Source organism: Camponotus vicinus, unplaced genomic scaffold (genome assembly GCF_025532165.1).
Source record: "Camponotus vicinus isolate PSW18456_S1 unplaced genomic scaffold, iyCamVici1.0 SCAF_7, whole genome shotgun sequence".
NCBI classification, from domain to species: domain Eukaryota; kingdom Metazoa; phylum Arthropoda; class Insecta; order Hymenoptera; family Formicidae; genus Camponotus; species Camponotus vicinus.
Window position 1 is genome coordinate 493,232 of NW_028141979.1, and position 25,076 is coordinate 518,307.

Here is a 25,076-nt window from a genome sequence, read left to right on the forward strand (position 1 = left end):
GCTATAAATATTAATAAGTATTAATTAATTAAAAATTAATGAACGACATAAAACTGTATCGCAACGATAAATCTTTATCGAATCGCATTCATTCATTAGTGCGAATAAAAATTGAAACAGAGGATACATAAAAGGGCATAAAAGAATTAATTATGTTATGACCTTTCAATCATATTGATGCTTATTATAATGATATTTCCTTAACAATATTAGAATTAATTATATTTCGATCAATACCTTAAATTTTAACAATCCTTGTTAATTAAACAATGTACAATTTAATCGAGAATCGATTAAATGATAGGAATCCAAAATGTTAAATAATTGCTTCGATCGTTGCGATCTTTACGGACAATAATTATTATTTCAATACCTAGAGTCACAAATATATTTCATCCGTGTTACTTTATTGTTTTACTTGAAAATCTAAAAATAATTTGGATTATGAAAGAATACAAAGTAAAACAATCGAATTATAGATGCAAATAAATAGCATAACGAAAGGCTCCGTGATAAATTGTTAAAAAATAATTAATTGAAATCAATAAATTAAAATACTTCTATAATTTAATATTCCGCGCGCGAATATTTTATATTACAGAAAATATTTCGGCAACGAGAGAATTATCAATAACACCGTGTTCAATCTTGATAAACAGTATCGCGCTATTGTTAATACGTTACACGGCTTTATTATCATTCACAGAAACCTTGAGCAATAAAGTAGTGACGTTTCATATATTATCAAATTCTTTCCTTTCATAGTCGACCATGGCGATATAAACAGAACCGCGGTAATGTTCTTGACTTACGATCATTCGTTCAGTGGCTCTTGAGCAGTAAAGTAGTGATGTGAGACGTTTCATATATTATCAAATTCTTTCTCTAAACACAATTGCAAGTGCAACGAGGAACTTTTCGTGAATAAGTGTAAGTGCAACGAGGATTAAAGTGCCACGAGAAAAGAGCGAAGGAAGCAAAAGAAAAAAGGAGGTTTTGGAAGTGGATGGATCAATAAGATATGATGTAAGTCATTAATATAAATTATTTATCACATACATTATTTATTATATTGTTGCGTCCCCGCGTCCCGTCCCGCTGAATGTATTCGTTACCCGTTGAATTCTTTCGAAGAAGATCGTTTTCGCGCGCGTTGTCAAGATATTGTTATAAACAACGACTGTCAGAGAGTCTAAGCCCAGCTGTCAAGTTGTGCGGACGCGCGTCTATTTGTGATCCGTTTTACGATTATTCTGAATTCTTGTATGTTACTCGCGATTTATTAAAATTCTTGTGCACCTTAAATCGCGTTATTATTTACGAGTGCACGAGCGTCAGCGTATGCCGATTGTGTCGCGCGCGTTCGATATATATCGCGTTCGATATATACCGCGTTCCGCGGACGCAACAATGTGTAAATTATTTATCAATAATATATATATTCAAAATATACATATTTCTCGTTTCGTTTTATTTCTTTGATTGTGATTTAATAGTGATTTCAAATTGTAACATATATAATACATATACTTATAAAAAATATTCCATTTTATTTTAAAATAATTAAAACATTTATAAAATTTTTTATTAATTAATATTTTCAGATACTTTTATGTTTTATAAAACATTTCAAATTAATATATTTATTTAAATATTTCATATATAAAAAAATAGAAATTTTTTTATTTATCATATTTTTAAAAGTTTATATCTAAGAAATATAAATTATTTTGTAATTACGCAGTTTATAATATTAAAATATAGCTATTTAAAAGTAAAAATGTAAAAATTAATTGCGCAATAATTAGGTTTAAAATCAATTATTTTGAACATTGCTTTGTATAATAGATGTTTTCTTATCCTTTATATTTTTATTTATCATATATTTATTTATATTTGCGAATTTAAATTTATGTACTATATTACAAAATAAATTTCAAATTATGTATTATATTATATATAAAATTATATATAATATAACCCTCCCATGGGGTACACCTTGTCGCGGTGGGAGGGCTTAGTACTTGGATGGTGCTTTGAGGTTTATCTTAAATTTGTTTATTTTCTAATTATAAATTTGTCTATTTATGATAAATCTTAAGGTGTCTGAATGGGAAGCTAAGTACCCTTTCGCGTCGTCGGTGCCGTCAACGTGCCGCGGACGGCAAGCGCTTCGTTACCGCGTTTTTGCGTTGTAGTATCCTCGCGTCGTCGCGTTTTCGCGGAACTTTTCATATAAAATCCCAATTTATCTAATGTATAGGTATACATATTAAGTATATACATCGCGCGATCAAATATAAAATTTTTTATCATATCGAAATAATGCGAAAACCGTTAAGTATCGCGCGTAAAATAGCGGAAATAGCGATATAAAAATATCGCTCGTGAGTGCGGGAGTGCCGTTGAAAGTATCGCGCGTCAACAACGTGAGAGGAGGAGGAGGCCTGGGAGAGGTATCTTGCATCGGCGAAGCAACCTGATGGTGAATATTTATTATTTGTATATCAATTGTTATAAATCGTACGCACAATAATTCGTTCTTATAATTTAAAGGAATTAAAGAGAAAATTAGAGAGAAAGATTTTTATAAAAATCTTATATAAAAATTTCTATTTAAAAATAATTTTAAAATTTATAAAATCTTTTCACGTGTTTATATCTGCTTATTATTTTACACACCAGATATGAAATTCCGCACAATAATAATTTTTTGAAATATTGATTGTATTTTGAGCTTTGTTATAAATGAATTTTATATTTGTATGTTACAGACAACGTAGCTTCGATAATGACAACTCCGCTGTGGCAACATCAATGCTCCGGTAAGTGATAAAAACTTTTATTTAATTTTAAAGTAACGGATTCATACAGATTGTAGATAAATCCGTTGCCTTAAAATGGATGAGCTAGAATAGATTAAATTAAATAACTTTTAATAAATTCGTTCGAAATATATTGCATCCATTGCGAAAATATATTGCAGTATTTCAATTATAAAGAAAAAAGATAGAGAAAAGATTATTTTTGTATAGATTTTACCTAATTTATTAAAAATAAAGAACACTAAAAATTGTATCAATTACATCTAATGCTAATTTATTCGCTTATAACGCGCATTTATCTTATTCACTTATCTTACTCTAATTTCTTATTAGCTCATCCATTACAACATTTGTTGTAGATATTGTTTTTAAACTTAATGTAAAGCCAAATGATTAATTAATGAAATAACTTGTAATGTGATAAATGTAATATGATAAATGTTATACACATATTAATTTTATATTTTATTTTAAATTATGCATTACTATAAAAAATTTATTAATTATATATATTATTATAATATCAATCAATTTTTATTGGTAATCTGCACAGAGACTTTTATATTATAAGAATTTCATATATTATACCAGGCTGCTAACAGCTGAAGCCAGGATAACCATTTACATTTGGGCAGGATATACATATACAGATTAGATTAATATACATATTATGTCGTACTTCAATTTTTGCCGGCATTTATTAAAATAAATATAAACTTCTATGAGATAGTGATTAAAATGAACATAAGTGTTACAAAATATTAAAATATAGTATTTAAATAAATATAAGCAATAACCAGCAATTATTAAAATAAATATACAAGCGATACTCATATAAATTACAATTGCATCTTTCGAAAGCGATAGTTATGTTATGTTAAATTTTGTGATACCCGGTATAAATTCTGTCCAGTTATAAATGGTTGCTTTTGTTTTACATTTTATCATATGAGATATGGCCGTGTTAGCAGTCTAATATAATATAGAGAAATTTGTAATTTGGCTTTATTTTAGTTTAAAAAATTAAATTGGATTTATTTTTAAAAATGCTTTAAAAATGAAAATATTTAAATTATTAATTTAAATTATTAAAATTATTTTCAGGAATACTAAAAGAAATTGCAAAATTATAAATGTTTAAGAAGATTGTAAATTACGTAAATTCATTCTTATGTAAATTATACGAAAAATTATCCAAAGTATACGTATAATGATTATATAATAGTAATTCATTAAATTAACATATTTATTTCTATAATATATATTTTTTAAATATTCATAAAAGAGTAACTATTTATATTTTCATATCAGAGTCATTAATAAATTCGGAAAATTTTTATATAAAATGTAAAAATTCGATGCTAAATTAATGATTAAATATAAGCGTTATAAAATTCGACAGACGCCTTTGTTGTAGAATCGCGAGTCAATTATTATAAATTTAATGATATGCTTTCCGTTAGATTTATCTATTTATGAATTCCATATCGCGCGGAGCTGAATATTCTTAAAATAAATTATTAAATTATGATTGCGAAAATACCGTGTTCTTTCGTGTTCTTTCCGCGTTTTTTCCGCATTCTTTTCGCGTTCTCTCCGGGTTCTTTTCGCATTCTTTTCGCGTCCTTATAAAAGATTACCGTTTTAACAAAAGAATTTTATCGCTGTCCCTCTCGTCAGATAATATTCCTAAATATTGCTAATTAAATATAAAGAATTATCAAATAAGAGTGTGAAGATTCGATGTGATAAGTCAACGATTAGATATTAGCTTCACAAAATTTAACGATCACCTTCGCTATTATAGGATCGCGAGTTAATTATTATGAATTTAATAATTTGCTTTTCAATTATATTTGTATTTACGAATTTCGTATCGGAAAATATTCATAAATAAATTAATAAATTACGGTTGCGAAAACACTATGTTTTTCCCGCGTTCTTTTTGGCGTTCTTAGACGAGATTGTCGTTTTAATAAAAGAGTTACATTGCGTCATCGACTTTCCATCGTCGGTGCCGTCAACGTGTCGCGGACGGCGGCATTTCGTTACCGCATTTCCGCGTTGTAGTATTCTCGCGTCGTCGCGTTTTCGCGTTTCCGCGTTGGACTTTTCGTATAAAAATCCCAATTTCCTTATTGTCACGAGTCTTTACTTCCGATGCCAACTAACTGGGATGTTTCGAGTTTGCACACGTTGCTATGCAACGTACACTCTTGCTTCGTGCTTCGTCAAGTGATTCGGCCCGAATTAGTTAGAACTCGATCGATTGCTCGGAATGGTCGTCAATGGGTCCCTTCTCTTTGCTCGTCTACAGCCACACGCACTGCGTGTGTTAACCCTGTCGAGGAGTCGAGTGGATTCCCCTAGGCACGATTTTCGCTCGGTAAAAGGGGTTGCCTCCCCATTTTCTAAATTGCTGAATGTAAGCATTTAAAAAATGTGGGTATCCTCTTCTTTTGCCGTCTACTAGCCTGGTGTAGCATATAGCAACCGCGGGAGGCATAATATGTCCGGGCGGAGCACCTGAAATCGTGCTTAGCGGGTCCAGGGTCGATACGAGATAGGATAATTATGCGCGAAAAAGAGATGGTGAACTTCATTTTCCTCTATTTCCGTCAATCGTTTCGTCTTCTTTCCGGTTTGGACTTAGTCCTTGCTCGTTGTATCGTTGCAATCCCGACCGGTTGGCTCGAAGTTGATTCTCATAAGTGAAATGGAATTTTTGCTCGTACCGAAACCGGGAGAGCCGTCTAATGTATAGGTATACATATTAAGTATATACATCGCGCGATCAAATATAAAATTAATAATATAAGTTCTTATACAAAATTATCGTTTTAACGAAAGATTTTTATCGCTGTTCCTCTCGTCAGATAATATTCCTAAATATTGCTAATTAAATATAAAGAATTATCCAATAAGAGTGTGAAGATTCGATGTGATAAGTCAACGATTAAATATTAGCTTCACAAAATTTAACGATCACCTTCGATATTATAGAATCGCGAGTTAATTATTATGAACGATTTAATAATTTGTTTTTTCAGTTATATTTGTACTTACGAATTTCGTATCGGAAAATATTCATAAATAAATTAATAAATTACGGTTGCGAAATCACCGTGTTTTTCCCGCGTTCTTTTCGCATTCTTAGACGAGATTGTCGTTTTAATAAAAGAGTTATCGTTGTTTCTTCCGTTAAATAAACGTTAATAAAAGTTGCGTGGCTCGTACCGCCGAGGAGTCGAAACGATTTTCATCATGGAGAATTATTTCTCACCGGTTCTTATGAGATCCATTCGTGATGTCTAGTTCGGTGGCCTGTTAAAAATTGGGAATTTTTATTGTAAGATTGGAACTAATCCCAGGTTTTCCTGGCAATTTCCGAAAGCAATGATTTCGGTAGTAATTCAACGACGATACGCTTCTTTAACGTCGAATTAATTTAAATAATATATATTTAGATGAGAGAAATGTATCTTTTCTTTTCTTCGTTAAAAAATGTTCTTCATTATTAGGATTGGTATCATTATTGTCTATATAATGCCAGAATGATTTAATAGTAGATTAAATATGGATATAGCGTTGTGTATAAATTTTAATTTTTTAAATAATTTCATAATTTAATTAATTTTTATTAATTTTTATGATAAAAATGATTACGAACGAATATATTTTATTAATTATTAATTAATTTGAAAAAATTATTTAAAATACATGCACAAATTAACGTATCCAAAATATTTTTATAATTTTTGTTAATATAATATATTATATATACGCGAAATTATGCATGAATGTTACATAAAATGTGCGAATACTTAAAAATTTAGAGACGAATCGAATGGGTACCCCTATATCAGTAAGATATTGATTAAAAGAAAAAAAATTATTAATTTAAACGTTACAAGAATAAGAATCTAGATAATTAATCTAGAATTAATTATATATTTAAAATTATTTCATTTATTTTATTTTGCACATTATTCGAATTGAAATTTTTTAAATCTTGCTGTTATCGGGTTCGATTCGTCTCGCGCGCGATGGTACCCCAAATTATGTGTTCGCACATTTAACACAAACTCCAATAATGCATGTATTTTATTATTTATAAATATAATCGTTCGTAATCACATTTCAATAACACACAAAGGTTATATCCATTTAATTTTCAATAAAGAAATACATTTCTTAGTAATGGAAGAACATGTCTTCTGACGTGAATATCAATTTCGCGAATTGAAAATAATGACGAGGGATAATTGTCTTTGATTTAATACTGAAATCATTGCTATCGGGAATAGTCCGGAAGATCCAGGATTCGTTCCCTCCTACAGTGAAATTCCCGACGTTCAATGGATCACTTAACTTTTCTTCGCAGATTGATCTTGCGAAATCTGATGTAGAAACAAGATGTTAATCGTTCTCCATTTTTAAGATCGCTCCTCTTTTTATCGAATATTACCGGTATGTCACTCGCGTATCTGCAATTGAATATTTTGAATATTATCGATTTATTTATTCGTCGCGTTTAATCGCGAATTTTAAATCGCGATTTATCTTATAAAAATTCGCAAGTAAATCGGTCGGTGAATTATATATTCACAAACATTACAGACCTCAAATGATTGTTGAAATATTTTTGATTTTTTATACTTACGTGATAATAATTATATCGCGCTCGTGTCTATTGAGAGCTTCGATCATTTTATTTATTCGTCGCGTTTTCTCGGGAATTTTAAATCGCGATTTATCTTATAATTTAATCGTTGACTTATACGTCGAAACTTTGTCTATCTTTCCGCGTCTTTGAATATTGTCTTTTATAGTCTTATAGTCATAGCTAGTAGTGCAAATATTTTTTTTTACTATTTAAGAAGATGACCGATAATTTTATTAATGATTAATCGCGATTATTTAAATCATTATATAAATCTTATTAAACTCTACTAATACATCGATAGTTAGAGATATAGTTAGATAGTTAAATTATTAGAGAGGGATTTTGATAAAATTATTCGTTCCGTTATTCTCTATTAAACGTGGCGAACAACGCGATTTTTTAATTATATGTTAAATATATTCAAAATTGTAAAGTCTTAAGATTCATTTTATTTCATTTAACTAATCATGCGCGAGATGTATGTATTTTCAATATGTATTTTTCAATCGTGATATTTCTATAAAATAGCGTATTAATCGCAAATAAATTCACAAATATTACAGACCTTAAATATCTGTCGAAATATCTTTGCACTTGTGCGTGATAGTAATTATATCGCGCGTGTCTATTAGGGGCTCCGATTATATTATAAAAATTATACATATCGCAATCAAATATTCCGAATATTGTCGATTTATTTATTTGTCGCGTCTTCTCGCGAATTGTAAATCACGATTTATCTTCTAAAAATTTGTAATAAATTCTATATTCGCAAATATTATAAATCTCAAATGTTTTGAAATATCTTCGCATTTGTTTGATAATAATTATGTCGCGCGCTATCTATTAGGTTTCGATTATCATATTACAAAAATTATGCATATCGTAATCAACTATTCCTAATAATCGATTTATTTATTCGTTATCGCTCTCTCGCGAATTTTAAATCGTTATTTATCTTGTACTTTAATCATTGATTTACATCGAAGCTTGATCTATCTTTTCGCGTTTTGAATATTAATAATCTACATAAAATGCGCCAGTAATGCAAATACTTTCTTTTACAATCGAAAAAACTATCAATAATTTTATTAATGACCCTTTTGATCACAATTATTTATGTTTAAGCGTTATTTATATAAAACTAATTTCTCTATTCTTAAATTCTATTATTGTATGTCGATTATTAATAATAAATATCGCGTAATTCATCATCGCTAATCAGCCTTGTTTGGACTATGTAAAAATTTTTAATAAATTTTATATTATACGTATATTTTGGATACTTTTGTAATTCTTTGTAATAATTTAAAATTATTCTTAAAAAATTAAATTGAATTTCTTTTTAAAAATGTTTTAAAAATTAAATTAAATTATCAAAATTATTTTCAAGAAGATTAAATTGCATAATTATAAATGTTCAAGATATATTTTAGCATGTTATATTTGATTTTAAAAATTAAGAATACATCATATAAATGTGTAAATTAATATATAGCTATAATATTAAGTCCAAATGTTAATGCTATCAATATCAAATTATTTATGTTATTAAACATTTGAATAAATCGAGTACATTTATTTGATATTGATAACATCATAAATTATATTTTGTAAATCGTACTTTGTAATTAAAAAATTGTGTTTTGTAAATTGTAAATAGTTATAATTGTATATTAATTATAATCTAATATTGATATTTTTAATTATTGACATAGTTGTATAAAATACAATTATAACTATAATTATATTACATGAAATTGTATTTACGATTGTAAATCGTATTGTGTCTATTTACGATGTAAATTGTAAATAGTTATAATTGTATATTAATTATAATCAAATATTGATATTTTTAATTATTGACATAGGTGTATAAAATACAATTATAACTATAATTATATTACATGAAATTGTATTTACGATTGTAAATTACGTGAATACATTCTTATGTAAATTACACGAAAAATTATCGAAAGTATACGTATAATGATTATACGTATATATTATATGTATATATATGATTATACGTAAGTATATGTATAATATTAATTCGTTAAATTAACATATTTGTTTCTATAGTATATATTTTTGAAATATTCGTAAAAGAATAACTGTTTATATTTTCATATCAAAGAGTCATTAATAAATTCGGAAAATTTTTATATAAAATGTAGAATCGCGAGTCAATTATTATAAATTTAATGATATGCTTTCGGTTAGATTTATCTATTTATGAATTCCATATCGAGCGGAAATGAAATCGAATTGAAAATTCTTAAAATAAATTATTAAATTATGATTGCGAAAATACCGTGTTCTTTCCGCGTTCTCTTCGCGTCACCTTCGCTATTATAGGATCGCGAGTTAATTATTATGAATTTAATAATTTGCTTTTCAGTTATATTTGTATTTACGAATTTCGTATCGGAAAATATTCATAAATAAATTAATAAATTACGGTTGCGAAAACACTATGTTTTTCCCACGTTCTTTTTGGCGTTCTTAGACGAGATTGTCGTTTTAATAAAAGAGTTACATTGCGTCATCGACTTTCCATCGTCGGTGCCGTCAACGTGTCGCGGACGGCGGCATTTCGTTACCGCATTTCCGCGTTGTAGTATTCTCGCGTCGTCGCGTTTTCGCGCTTCCGCGTTGGACTTTTCGTATAAAAATCCCAATTTCCTTATTGTCACGAGTCTCTACTTCCGATGCCGACTAACTGGGATGTTTCGAGTTTGCACACGTTGCTATGCAACGTACACTCTTGCTTCGTGCTTCGTCAAGTGATTCGGCCCGAATTAGTTAGAACTCGATCGATTGCTCGGAATGGTCGTCAATGGGTCCCTTCTCTTTGCTCGTCTACAGCCACACGCACTGCGTGTGTTAACCCTGTCGAGAAGTCGAGTGGATTCCCCTAGGCACGATTTTCGCTCGGTAAAAGGGGTTGCCTCCCCATTTTCTAAATTGCTGAATGTAAGCATTTAAAAAATGTGGGTATCCTCTTCTTTTGCCGTCTACTAGCCTGGTGTAGCATATAGCAACCGCGGGAGGCATAATATGTCCGGGCGGAGCACCTGAAATCGTGCTTAGCGGGTCCAGGTTCGATACGAGATAGGATAATTATGCGCGAAAAAGAGTTGGTGAACTTCATTTTCCTCTATTTCCGTCAATCGTTTCGTCTTCTTTCCGGTTTGGGCTTAGTCCTTGCTCGTTGTATCGTTGCAATCCCGACCGGTTGGCTCGAAGTTGATTCTCATAAGTGAAATGGGATTTTTGCTCGTACCGAAACCGGGAGAGCCGTCTAATGTATAGATATACATATTAAGTATATACATCGCGCGATCAAATATAAAATTTTTAATATAAGTTCTTATACAAAATTATCGTTTTAACGAAAGATTTTTATCGCTGTCCCTCTCGTCAGATAATATTCCTAAATATTGCTAATTAAATATAAAGAATTATCGAATAAGAGTGTGAAGATTCGATGTGATAAGTCAACGATTAAATATTAGCTTCACAAAATTTAACGATTACCTTCGATATTATAGAATCGCGAGTTAATTATTATGAATTTAATAATTTGTTTTTTCAGTTATATTTGTACTTACGAATTTCGTATCGGAAAATATTCATAAATAAATTAATAAATTACGGTTGCGAAATCACCGTGTTTTTCCCGCGTTCTTTTCGCATTCTTAGACGAGATTGTCGTTTTAATAAAAGAGTTATCGTTGTTTCTTCCGTTAAATAAACGTTAATAAAAATTGCGTGACTCGTACCGCCGAGGAGTCGAAACGATTTTCATCATGGAGAATTATTTCTCACCGGTTCTTGTGAGATCCATTCGCGACGTCTAGTTCGGTGGCCTGTTAAAAATTGGGAATTTTTATTGTAAGATTGGAACTAATCCCAGGTTTTCCTGGCAATTTCCGAAAGCAATGATTTCGGTAGTAATTCAACGACGATACGCTTCTTTAACGTCGAATTAATTTAAATAATATATATTTAGATGAGAGAAATGTATCTTTTCTTTTCTTCGTTAAAAAATGTTCTTCATTATTAGGATTGGTATCATTATTGTCTATATAATGCCAGAAAGATTTAATAGTAGATTAAATATGGATATAGCGTTGTGTATAAATTTTAATTTTTTGAATAATTTCATAATTTAATTAATTTTTATTAATTTTTATGATAAAAATGATTACGAACGAATATATTTTATTAATTATTAATTAATTTGAAAAAATTATTTAAAATACATGCACAAATTAACGTATCCAAAATATTTTTATAATTTTTGTTAATATAATATATTATATATACGCGAAATTATACATGAATGTCACATAAAATGTGCGAATACTTAAAAATTTAGAGACGAATCGAATGGGTACCCCTATATCAGTAAGATATTGATTAAAAGAAAAAAAAATTATTAATTTAAACGTTACAAGAATAAGAATCTAGATAATTAATCTAGAATTAATTATATATTTAAAATTATTTCATTTATTTTATTTTGAACACTATTCGAATTGAAATTTTTTAAATCTTGCTGTTATCGGGTTCGATTCGTCTCGCGCGCGATGGTACCCCAAATTATGTGTTCGCACATTTAACACAAACTCGAATAATGCATGTATTTTATTATTTATAAATATAATCGTTCGTAATCACATTTCAATAACAAAGGTTATATCCATTTAATTTTCAATAAAGAAATATATTTCTTAGTAATGGAAGAACATGTTTTCTGACGTGAATATCAATTTCGCGAATTGAAAATAATGACGAGGGATAATTGTCTTTGATTTAATACTGAAATCATTACTATCGGGAATAGTCCGGAAGATCCAGAATTCGTTCCCTCCTACAGTGAAATTCCCGACGTTCAATGGATCACTTAACTTTTCTTCGCAGATTGATCTTGCGAAATCTGATGTAGAAACAAGATGTTAATCGTTCTCCATTTTTAAGATCGCTCCTCTTTTTATCGGATATTACCGGTATGTCACTCGCGTATCTGCAATTGAATATTTTGAATATTATCGATTTATTTATTCGTCGCGGTTTATCGCGAATTTTAAATCGCGATTTATCTTATAAATATTCGCAAGTAAATCGGTCGGTGAATTTTTTGTTCATAAACAATACGGATCACAAATGTTTGCTAAAATATCTTCGTCTGTCAACATTTGTGTGATAATAATTATATCGCACGCGTGTCTATTGATGGTTTCGATTATCATATTATAAAAATTATGCGTATCTCGCAATCGAATATTCCGATTATTGTCGATTTATTTATTCGTCGCGTTTTCTCGCGAATTTTAAATCGCGATTTATTTAGTAAATTAATTGTTGATTTCGAAGTTTATTCTATCTTTTCATTTTGAATATTTCCTTTGATAAGGATTCCTCTACACAAAATGCGCCACTAATGCAAATACTTTTTTTTACAATCGAAGAAACGATCAATAATTTTATTAATGACTCTTTTGATCATGATTATTTACGTTTATACGTTATTTATATAAAACTTATTAAATTCTATTATTCTATGTCGATTATTAATAATATATATCGCGTAATTAATCATCATTAATCAGTCTTGTCTGGTCTACGTAAAAATTTTTATTAAATTTTATATTATACGTATACTTTGGACACTTTCGTGTAATAAATTTTATTTTGTATTAAGTTTAATATTATAGTTTATATTAAATTTGTATTATATTTTATAATACATATTTCTATAATGCATTGTATTTTATATATATATTCTGCATTAAATTTTGTAATATACATATATTTGTAATGTAATTATTTTTATATTACATAATTTAATATTTTGTAATGTGTTTTTTATGTAATTGCAAATTAATTATAATTTACGTTGTATATATTATAATTATGTAATATATATTTTTTATATGTATTATATTCTGTGTTTAAAAACTCTATTAAAAAAAATAAATATAAATAAAAAAATTGTTCCTCAATTTTTCCTCCCCTGTATCTCCGCCTTAATGAAGGCATTTGCCAGGTGAGGAGGTTTCAGTACTCTCATGAACCTGAGAGCTATGCCGGCGGTAACATACGCCGATATTCATATAGTCTATTCTTATATTTAAAATCATTTGGACAACATATGGGCACACATACATACACATATAGGTAAGTAATTTATAAAAATTATTTTTATAAAAATTATTATTTATCATATTTATATATTATTTTCAAAATAATAAACCAGAAATTTTGCACATTATATATTACCTTCTGCGAACATTGATGGACATTGGCTTGGTAGTTCATGTCCACGTTTTCTATGTCCATAGAGGGAGTATCGCTTTCAGGGATCACCATGGGATCACCATAGGATCACCTAAAAGCAGGCCATTGCTTTACCGACATCGGATAACTTCAAAATTAAATTATCTGAATTATCTGATATTGGTAAAGCAACGATTATTTTATGATCTAACTAGAGATGTCGCAACTTTGTCGAAGCGACGCCATGTTGCAATTTGTTGACCTTGCTCTTTGTTGCAACATTTTTAGCGCGAACGCACAGGCAGTTTTTTCTCTACGAAATTTTTATCAATTTTGTCATCAAGCTCAATAAACAGGTAAGGAACTTATATTCCTGAACAGCATTTTATACAAACTGTTTTCTGGATTAACATGATAGATATAAATAAGAGATTATTATATATCTTTGATACCATGATACATATCGCCATTTCTCAATAGTTTGAAATTCCTGGAACAATGCAAGTCGAGGAAAAAATGTGACTGTTACATTGCTTTGCGTAGTAATTCCGGAGAAACGAAATCTTTACGATGGAGTAAAAGTCTAACAATACGTCTATTAAGGATGAATAGACAATAGATAAATGACAGGAAGGAAAAGTTGACAAAGAACACGTATACAATTGTCGGTCTAAAGCAGATACTTGTGTCCATCTTCCGGTAAGAAATAAAAAAAAAATAACGATTCATTTATAACGTACTTGTTTATATCATTATACATGAGACATCATATTTATTTCCATCACTTTTATCCTTTATATCTTTTCTCTTTTTCATCTATTCTTCTCTTTCAAGATAAAAGGACGCATTTCTTCGCTTGATTTTCACTCCAAACGAAAAGTAAACGCGCTCTTTCATCTCAAACGCAGAAGGGCACGGAAGGAGACAAAATTCCATGATCATCGTCGTCCCTGTCAGTTGTCGAGAGAGCAAAAAACGTCCACGGGCATCGACATGGTCGACATTGCGCAAAAAAATTTCACGCGGGTACATCTAATATTAATGCCTCGAGCGTGCGAGATACGGTCCCGATTCCACGGATGCGCCCGCTATTGCGCCAACGTGGAATGAAATTTGTCTCGGTGTCGATGGAGTTTCGATAACTCGATAAAAATCCGGCGAGCGAAAAAGCAATCGTTTCGCCGCGCGAAATCCTCCTGCCCCCCTTTCCCCATCCGCCCTATTTCTCTCTTTCTCTTTCGCCTCCGATCTCCCCTCCTGATCTCGTCTGCGAGAGTCAGAGGTTACTCGAAAGATAGCTGCGAGGTGGCGAATCGAGGTGGAGAAACGAGCCGAAACGAGCGTCCGGAGAGTGAGTAGGCGGGGATATCTCCCGGGCATGATCCCCCTTTGATCCGTTTTACTACAGTCGTTCCCTCGGATTAAGCCGGAATAAGAAAGAATCCGCGAGCTTCGTCCTAACGCAATCTATCCGCACGTATAGTCGTGCTACTGCAGAGTGTGCTTTCGCGCGCACAATAATTGAGTCTGACAGAGATTCTGCGGGGAGAGAAATCTTGTGCGATTTTCCGACTTTCCGCTCTAAAAAATTCATCAGCTTGGATTTAATATCATAGGTCGACGTAATCTATTCTTTATCGTTTCTCCCCTTTTAGCCTACGTAACAATAAAAGATAGTATGAAAAGAAAAATTTTTATAGATTTTTACAAAATATATTGCAAAATATCTTGACCTGTCAATTGTAAAATATTTTGAAAATTGTTCAATTTTTAGTAGAAAGACTTCTAGTAAATTTTCACAAATTTTCAAAAAAGAGATATACTACATATATATATAATTTTTCTCAATCTACAACAATTTGCAATTACATAGATTTTTGTAGGTATATTTTTGTACATTTTTCCGATGATAGATTTTTCAAGAGAATTCAGTTTTCGTTTGTTCCAGGCGTCATTGCCGCCTAGTGGAAACGAAGACAATTCGCGTTGATTAAAACGCGAATACGAACGGGGTCGCGTCACGCGATAAATTTGCCGTGGAATTCATAAAGCATCGTTACGTCAGACAAAGCGCGAATTGCTCTCTTGCGCGCACACGCGGCTAAAACAGTTTATGTTTTTCAGAAAAGGCGTCTCCTCTCGGGACGACGAGAAAAAAAGAACGAGACGCATGAGGGATCGCGCGACGAGGCTTAGAAACGATTAATCATCGACGATGGATGTTGTATTACGTGGGACGATACTACATCGAGTCATCAGACGGTCCCCGATGTCGCGCTGCTTATGCTGGATTATGATCGAGGATTTGCAGTTTCTACTAGCATATGTTGCGCATTTTTTTACACTCGAAAGATGAGTAAAAAATATATATACGTGAGTACGAATATGAAAATATATTTGTAAATAAATAATATATGAATATAATAACAAATATATGCGATCAATCGAGTCATATCGCTCTCCTTGCGATAACATTTGTTTATTATGTTGTTATATTTGTTATTATATTATATTTGTTTTTTAATTATTATTGTTATATTTATATTATATTTATTTATTTAATTATCTTTCTTTATACATAATTTAAAACATATATATTATATTAAATAATATTATTAGAGCGGGAGTAAAGTTTCAGTCGTGAGATAAAATATATATCTGTGCTTTTTTGAAAAAGAAATAATATTAATGATTCGGTTTAATTTTTTTTCTTTTAGATATCTCATCCTTTGAAAACTTTTGCTGATCTCACGACCGAAACAATACCTAATTCTTGTAACAACACGCACACATGTAGATATTTTGAGTGTTTAAAAGAGTCTGTAGATCGCAGTTTTCAAAATGACAAATTTGCCCCGCTAGAGCGATAAATTGGTCACTTGGTACTGCTTGCAGGGATCACCGTGATTGTCACACCGTGTATCATCCGATATCATACGCAGTGCGACGCGACGGTGTTTATTATTTTGCGGGGGGCGTGATCCCCCACTGAATTGCACTCGTCGACAGAAAGAAAGGGTAATCCCTACCTGCTGTCATGTAGTATCTCTAAATAAGAGTGCGAATCGATGAGGGGTCGAAAATCCTTGCGTCATTAAAGCGATATGATTAGTCAGTTTAACTTTAACGGGGATCGCTCCTGATTTTAATTTTAGAGCCGAGTTTTTTGTAAATAAAATGCGGAGGCAACGTAAGTTAAATGACTGCGAATTGTATTTCAGGAATATCCAAATAGGAATATATCCAAATGACAAAAGATTTGTATTTAATTCTCGAGGATTTTGAATACTTTGTTAGGATTTTATTTCAAGATTCGATCGGGACTATTTTGTAAAATTTTAAGATTTAATATTGAGAGAATTTAAATTTAAATAGATTATTAATATTGAGGAAATTTAAATTAAAATAGATTTATATATAACTTCGTAAATTAATCAAATAATGTGTAGCTGAAAAATAAAAGATCCGCGTGAGTGATCGAGTATTTATTTGCGCGAATAAACGGGGAATCATCATCGGGGAGATTGAGTAACACAGGCTCGACTGCTAAAACGCAGATCATAAAGTTGCCAAGTGGCCGAGATCTGTGTATGGCGCGTAATAAAGCGAAAGGGTGCGAGGGAGAGAAGGAAAGAGAGAGAGAGAGAGAAAGAGAGAAAAACGGAGTGGCAGTTAAAACGAGGGTCGGCGAGAGAAGGCAAGTGGATCTACGAAGGGATTACCGTGCAAATATTTATGTAACGGATCCCCATGGGACGGCGGATCATCAAATTCCAATGACAAAACGATCTATACAGAGATCCGGCTGGATCCGTGTCCGCGGGTGGTTGATGTCGAGGAAGAAACGAGGTGGAAAGAGGGATTTACATTCACATATGCTCTTTCTTCACGCTAGAGAACAGCGTAAAATCCACTACATTTTGACGCTGCATTAACGAATCGTATCGCATATACATTTGCGATTGCACGAAAATTTGCATATCTATCTTTTTCTTCTCTCTTTTTTCCTTTTCTTTTAAATAAGACCGAAATTATTTTCGTAGCTAATCGAAAAACTTTTGTTTCATTTATAGCATCTTATTTTTTTATTATTTTACATATACATAGCTAATCGGAAAACTTATTTTTTATTCAGTTATGGATGCAGCGTTAACACATAATTAAAAACTTTATTAGCGGAGATGCCGTTAAATTATTTGATCATCGTGATGTAGTACATGATTAGTTGATTTTTTTATTTATTTTATTGCGATTATATTTTTTAAAAATCCGAAAATTTCATTTTCGTATACCATTACATTTCTATATGATGTAATTTGTCATACCATTATATCTATATATGATATAATTTATCAATTGTTTGTCCAAATGTAAAGCATTTGTCTAAAGATTGTTCCAAAGATTTTGTGTGAGGACAAAACAAAGGAAAACAGGTATGTTTCGTTGGACAAAGGTGAAACGTAGCCGGATGTATTCTTGTAAAATTGAAATATTTGGGGATATTCAACTCTGTTGGACGCTCCCTCTCTCAAAGATTATTGTTTAGTAATCAGACATTTAGACGCCTAACTAAGAGTTATGAGCTAAGGGAGTTTATGGCTTCAATTCAAGCAAGATATTTTTCGGTGAAGATAAAAGCGGTGAAAATGTATCTTTGGAATTTGTAACTCGGCTCATAAACCATTCTATAGATGATTATGGCAATGATCCGTAATAAGAATAAGCTTACTGCGAAGGTCAGATTTTTTCATGCGCGAAGGTACATGATTGGTCGAGAACGACCTCTGCTTTCTCTCTCTATCTCTTTCCCTCCATTTAAGAACCACCCGTGATTTTTGTCGGCAAACATTAAGTGTCGGGAAAAAATTACGGTAGCTAACGTTTTAACAAGGGTCTGCTTTTCTTCTCAACGTGACCTTCAACGATGCGTTAGAGACGCATTCTATTACTAGCACTCTCGCTACCGTATAATTTTCTACAATTCTTGTATACACTTCCCGCGGCGTGGTTTTTCGAAGATATTCAAAAATCTTAGCTTGGCTCGCAATTATTCGTGTAAGATATAATTTGACTACAAATTGTTGTTACTGCATAGTATATGGAAAAATAGGTGAGAAGAAGCGATTACGTTGTATTCTTTTCATAAGAATCATGATGATAATGCGACGAAAACTTAAACATTTTAAAATAATATTAATATTTCTCTTTCTTATAAGCGTTAAATATTAAAATAATTTATTACTTTTTAAAATATTATACTCCAAGAGAGAGATTTTACACGTTCGATACAAACATATATGAAGATTGTTGAATTCTCTCCTTCTCGATGTAAAATCTTATCGAAATAGCATTCAAGTTTGCAACTTGGAAAATCTGCGATAGCTTTGTTGGATATCAAGAAATCCTTTATCTTAAAATAATCTCTATTAAAGTAATTTAATCTACTCGAAAACAGATTCTCTCGAGTAATATCTAAAAAGAGGCAAAGGCGTTTCGAAGCAATCTCCACGAATCGAATGATCCATTTCGTCTCTCTCTCGCCCTCGTCTCTCCTACCCTTCCGTCACCGTTCGGCTTCGACTTCGGGACGCAGGTGGCGATGCTCAAAGCCAATTATGCGAACGCGCCCCGACGTCTCGCAAATCCCTATTCCTCGCAAAACCCTCGCGCGCCAGAGGAGAATTGGCGAGAGGAGAAGTTTAACTTGTCCGCGCTATAACGGATTAACGGCTGCGATTTATTCGCGAGTAATTGTTTCCTCCCTTTAATTAACTCGCATTTATTTCGCGTAATGGGAACGGGTACGCGCCGCTTCTCGTCGGTGAATTTTCCAGGCGCGTATACGTGTGGGAAGAAAGCATTTCTGTATTAAATAAATCTTCCCCTTCCACCTCTCATACGTTTTCCACATTTCGTCAATTCACAAATGTTCGAAATTATCCATCTTCTCAAGATGGAGTCTGACATTAGAAAAAAAAGTAACTTTTAAATATTTAAAAATGATATTTTTCTGTTATAAGAGTGCTATCTTATAGTAATATAATTATAGTAATATAATATAATCTTATAATATAATATCTTATAATATAATCTTATAGTAATATAATTTTCAATTAATAATAATCGATAAAATCGTATATTACTATCACCGCTCGCAAAAACAATATATAATGCAATCTTACTGTACAGGACAGTTGGCGTAAGCGGAGACTCAGGGTCGCCATTTTGCCGACGATAAAATATCCTGGATGCCCGGGGGTTGCCTCTTATCTTTCCTATTATCGATAGCTGGCCGACGACCAATATGGCCACGGCAGCGGTTACCATGGCTACGTCCGATATCTCGCTTCGGGACGGGGGCCCCATCATCCGCGCTATTATCGCGCTTCGCCGTAAATAAGGAGAAGGCACTCCCTCATCTCTGGAGGAACGTACGGCTCCGGGGCTTGCGAATTCTCTCTCGCTTTCGCGATTGCGTGAGGGAGGCGAAACGATTCTTATCTCGCGCTCGCTATGGTTATTTTAGCGAACGCTGATGGAGAGAAATTGTATGGTATAAGAGAATCTCTTTTTATTCGATGCAATTGTTTTTATACATATTTCGAGAGGATCAACGCGCATCAGTACGAGAGCATAAATGCTCCAAAGTACAATAAAACGTTTATTTTAAAAAAATGGAATGTAACACTGTAAAGAACTCGATACGATTCTTTGATGTGAAAAAATTTTAATACAGTTTGTACAGAGGAAATAGATGAATATTCTTACAGACTGCGAATAGCAAAAGTTTGCAACGTAGGAAAGATCAAAGAGCGATAATATCGCTGACGAGAGTAGTATCGCTGACGTCGTATTGGCTGCCAAGCAATTCGGTCGATCGGTAAACGATAAGCTCGCCATTGCGTTGCTTTATCTCTTTTCCTCTCTCTCTCTTTATCTGTCTCGATAACTATTATACAATTGGGTATACGTTCGAAGCTGCGTATGCCCCTTTTACAACCGGAAAATTCATTTGAAATACAAGGGGGAAGAAATAAGTAGCTGCAGCGCCCTAACAATCGCATATAGTTTATCGCGCGTCAAATCGATCGTCTTGGGACGACACCAAATCGAACCGTGTGTCCTTGACGTAATATTTTGACAATGCCTGAGCGCGAAGCAAATTGTGGCGATGTCTCTGAAAAGGTAGATCAATTTTCGGAACAAGAAGATTATCGTGTTTCGATCGCATGCTATTCTCTTGGGAATTAGAAAAGGGAAACCATGTACCTTATTTTGTTTTGTCTATTTAATCTACTTTTTATCATATTATTTATTATATCAATTCCTTTTTTCTTCTTTGATGATGAATTGTAAAAGTTTCCATTTTTTATTATGGTATTTATAATATAATATTTTTATTAATTTAATTTTTTTATTATAATATTTATTAAAAGAGCTCTCACGAATCTAAAAATAATTGCAAGCTTATTGAGATAACTCTTAAGATGGTAATTTAGCATTATCCTTATTATTGTTATTAAAAAGAAAGATAATTTATTAAAAATTATTTCGTGTCGGTGGAATTTGTTTTCTTCTCAGTTTTAGAGGACTTACCATTAATTTTTGCGTTATTTTCTCATTATTTGTTTGGTGTCACTTTTTCTCCTGATTTCTTTTCTTTTCAGAAACAAACATTCATTTGACAAAATTAAATTTTACTCGAGTAAAACTTCTTCTTCTTTTTTCTTTAAAAAAAATTCGTTTACAATATTTTTAAAATATTAGTGAAAGGACTCTCCGTCGACACGTTCATTTCTATCAACCTTTTCTTCTTTTCTCTTTCTTGTCTTTTTTTGGTTTTTCCATTATATTCCGTTGCTAACCGGTTTCAATTTAGTAAGTTTTTCACAACCAAAAAGTGAAAGAAGAAAGTTTATTGACACATAAATGTGTCAACGGAGAGAGACCGATATTATTAACATGTATACATCTTCTACATGGATATATTTATATATGTGCATGTATGTGAATATTTGATATTTATTAATTACATTTTCTTGCTTTTGAAAAAATGTACTATATATTTTATGTATTTAAGCAAAGAAATAACAATAGATTTAGATAGAGTATGAACTCATTTTCTCTCGATTAAAACAATTGAATTAAAACCATGCAAAGATCAACAATTATTAACTCAAAAGACAAAATTATCTTTCTCTCTGTCTCTTCCTTTTTTTCTAATAACGTTTTCTCAATAATAAATAATATTAAAAATAAATATAAAAATTAATATAACAAAAAAACATTTACACAAACATATATATGCATATATGTTTGTGTAAATTATTTTGAAAAGCACCGGAGAATGCAAATTTATACATATAAAATATATGTATATGTATTTATTATAAAATATTATGATATAATATTTATTATAAAATATATGTATATATATTTTTTTACATATTAAAATATTTTCAGATACTTCCCGATAAACACGATGCAAGAAGATTATACGAGGCAAACAATTGAGTAAAAATCGGAAGAGAGAGATGAAATGAGCTTTCGAAAGAAGATTCTCAAAAGTGAGTAGGGTCAGCGTGTCGCGTTCAGAACGATAACTTATTTGACTCACTGAGAATTTACGAGATCCGATATTGGATAATGAATCAGGTCTCCCTTGATGGAATTAACTCACCTATAGCCTGTATAGCGCGCTCGTACCCTTTATTAGGCCAAAGAAAGAACGGGGAAAACGCACGCGCGAAGCTCGTCGACTTGTTTTACGCGCTCGTGTTACGTCTTTATGGGATCCGTAGTCACGACTTTATTCTACGACTTCTAGTCTTTATGCGCGGATGATTTGTCCATGTCATATAAAAAATTATCTTGATGCAGATTAATCTTTACATTAATCATAAAGCTCTTTTCATTTCGCTTACAGGCTTTTTGTATTGATTCAATACGGGTACACTTTATACGTTTTCGTTAAAGCTTAAAGGAAATGTATAGCCTGAAAGCAAAAAAAAATATTGTCTATACCATCCGTAAAATTTAGAAAGGAAATTTATACGATAAAATCTGCGTGACGACGGATGTAAACGCATAAATCCATTAGGGTTTGTTATTTTTCTGAAAAATTTATAACTCTAGAGAAGCGGAACGATTAAGACTTTCCATCACATTTCTCGTCAAAGCCGGCAAACAATTTCCGCTTCTACATGTGTAAAGATCCAAGAATACAACGACACAAGGACGAACCTGGTTATATTACGGTAAATTGACCGTCACGTCTCAGGAACACGTTTTCATTAACGATACAAAGGTATAGGCAAAGATTTAACGTTGGATTTATCAAATATATATTGCACTGTGTACTTTCAATTATATATGCATGATTACTAATTTAGAATTGTGTCATTTTCTGTTTTGATTCAGGTCATTCTCTTAAAAAAAAAAAGGAAAAAAATACGGTTGAAAGATTAACTTTGGCGATAGCTGCCTCCGCGGGATGTACGAGGGCGCGAGAATGGAACCTGCGGAATCAATTTTCACGCGATCAGAGCTTTCGATTTTAATCGGTCGTTTGATCCTCGATCGAGCAATATTTTCCTCATAAATGGCAAGCGTGGCGAATCCGGCTGCCGACTCCGGTAGGGCTCGTAATAAAGCGAGGGCCAATAAATAACGCGGTGGCGGCTGTAACGGGGTGGCCGAGCAGGGAGCATGGCCAATCGCCACCACTCGCTCGTTGCCGTATCCCGAATGGATCGAGAGCGTATCGAGAGCGAATACATCGTCGGTCTAGTATTGTGATCCGGCCGAGCGATTATCGCGGACGCGCGGACAACTGTGGGAATTAATTCGGCGAAATCGATGTCGCTGGGAAACCGGCCCGCTCCCGTTCATAATCGTTTCGGAATCGCATCAGGTCGAGCAGGTGGAGAGGATGCGTGAGTACCCGAAATGTCCGGGGTCCGATTAGTCCGGGTATTCGTTTCGGATCTCTCGCGTCAATTGAGTTGAAAATTTTCCGAGTAGTTCCTGCATTTTTTTCCCTGCCCGCAAACTCGAAAGTCTGTTTCTCTAACGGTATCTCTTTCTCTTCTTCCGATTGGGACGCTCGAAAGTTTCGCTCTCCTCCTCCCAAAAAAAGGCCAAGAAGTTTACAAAACAACCGTAACGAATAATCGCGTTTATGCCACTTTCTTCGAAGCTATTATGAGTCGACGAGATCGTTATAGCGTAAAAAAGCGAGAAGAGTTGCACGATTGTCTGTTGAGAATAGCTAGTTTAGAAAAAAAATGTTACCGTTAAATTTAGTGCTTAGAAGAATACATAAACACATTGAAGAAACTAAATTATTGAAGAAACAACATCAATATCTATTTTTAGCACCAGGATTCTCGATAATCTTGCAACTAGGCATTGATTCATTCTCGTTAAAAATATCGCTCATTATTCCATCAGAAATACCTTTTTTGAAGAGAATTTAAAGAAGCTTTATTGAATAACGTCATTTTGCTAAATATAATATAAGTAAATAAGTTTGAATTGCTCGGTGTTTTGTCTTTGAAAGAAATTAAAAATGCTCGCAATCGCATTTAATTCATACATATATATGTCTTACCATGTCTGGAATGTGATAGTGACTTATCCTTTTTAATTAATATTAATATTAATATTAATTAAGCGCGATAACGATAGAATTTAGATCGTCGCTGCGAAAAAAGGGGATGAAAATCGCAAAATTAATATTTAATATTAATATTAATGCAAATTAATATTAATATTAAATATTAATTTTACGATTTTCATCCCCTTTTTTCGCAGCGACGATCTAAATTTTATCGTTATCGCGATAGCACCACGAGCTGTGTACGTTTATTAGCGGTAAGCTGAAGCAATATTGTAACAAAGTTGTTAGAAATATGCCCCGTCAACCAAATGAGACTCTATAGTTCCATAGATAAGATAAGGATTGCGAGCGCGACAGATTGTGATGCTGCAGTACGCTTGACAGATTGTTCTCGAGGGTTGGAGCTAAAACGAAAGAAAATTTCTCCCTCGTAAATAAGAATGCGACTTGCTAGTTACAATTTGTACATAGTTGGAAATTTTCTTGAACCGCGATAAAAATAATTTCACAACCTGAAACTTTAATCATTTGGTAAATTTCATTTTTTGTTACTTTTTCAGTTTTACTTTTAATTTATTTCTTAAAGCGCTATGTATTTCTAATCATCTAACATGTAATATAATTTTTGTTGTATATCGCTTGCCTCGGATGCACTAATTATTGTTTGGGAATGGTCAAC

At 32.0% G+C, this 25,076-nt stretch overlaps 2 long non-coding RNA genes across 4 annotated transcripts; both read left to right on the forward strand.

The window, feature by feature from the left end:
• Window positions 1-2,096: 2,096 nt before the first annotated feature.
• On the forward strand, window positions 2,097-24,488 carry LOC145974783 (uncharacterized). 3 transcript variants are annotated; one of them, XR_014439793.1, is made up of 6 exons: window positions 2,097-2,485; window positions 2,775-2,825; window positions 15,901-16,149; window positions 22,240-22,343; window positions 22,912-23,083; window positions 23,197-24,488. It is a non-coding gene; the product is annotated as an uncharacterized LOC145974783 (long non-coding RNA). The 3 variants fall into 3 exon arrangements; XR_014439792.1 differs by having other exon boundaries at window positions 22,240-23,083; XR_014439794.1 differs by having other exon boundaries at window positions 15,906-16,149; window positions 22,240-23,083.
• LOC145974771 (uncharacterized) lies at window positions 13,548-15,013 on the forward strand. The gene is made up of 4 exons (XR_014439790.1): window positions 13,548-13,677; window positions 13,842-14,132; window positions 14,257-14,475; window positions 14,611-15,013. It is a non-coding gene; the product is annotated as an uncharacterized LOC145974771 (long non-coding RNA).
• Window positions 24,489-25,076: the final 588 nt, after the last annotated feature.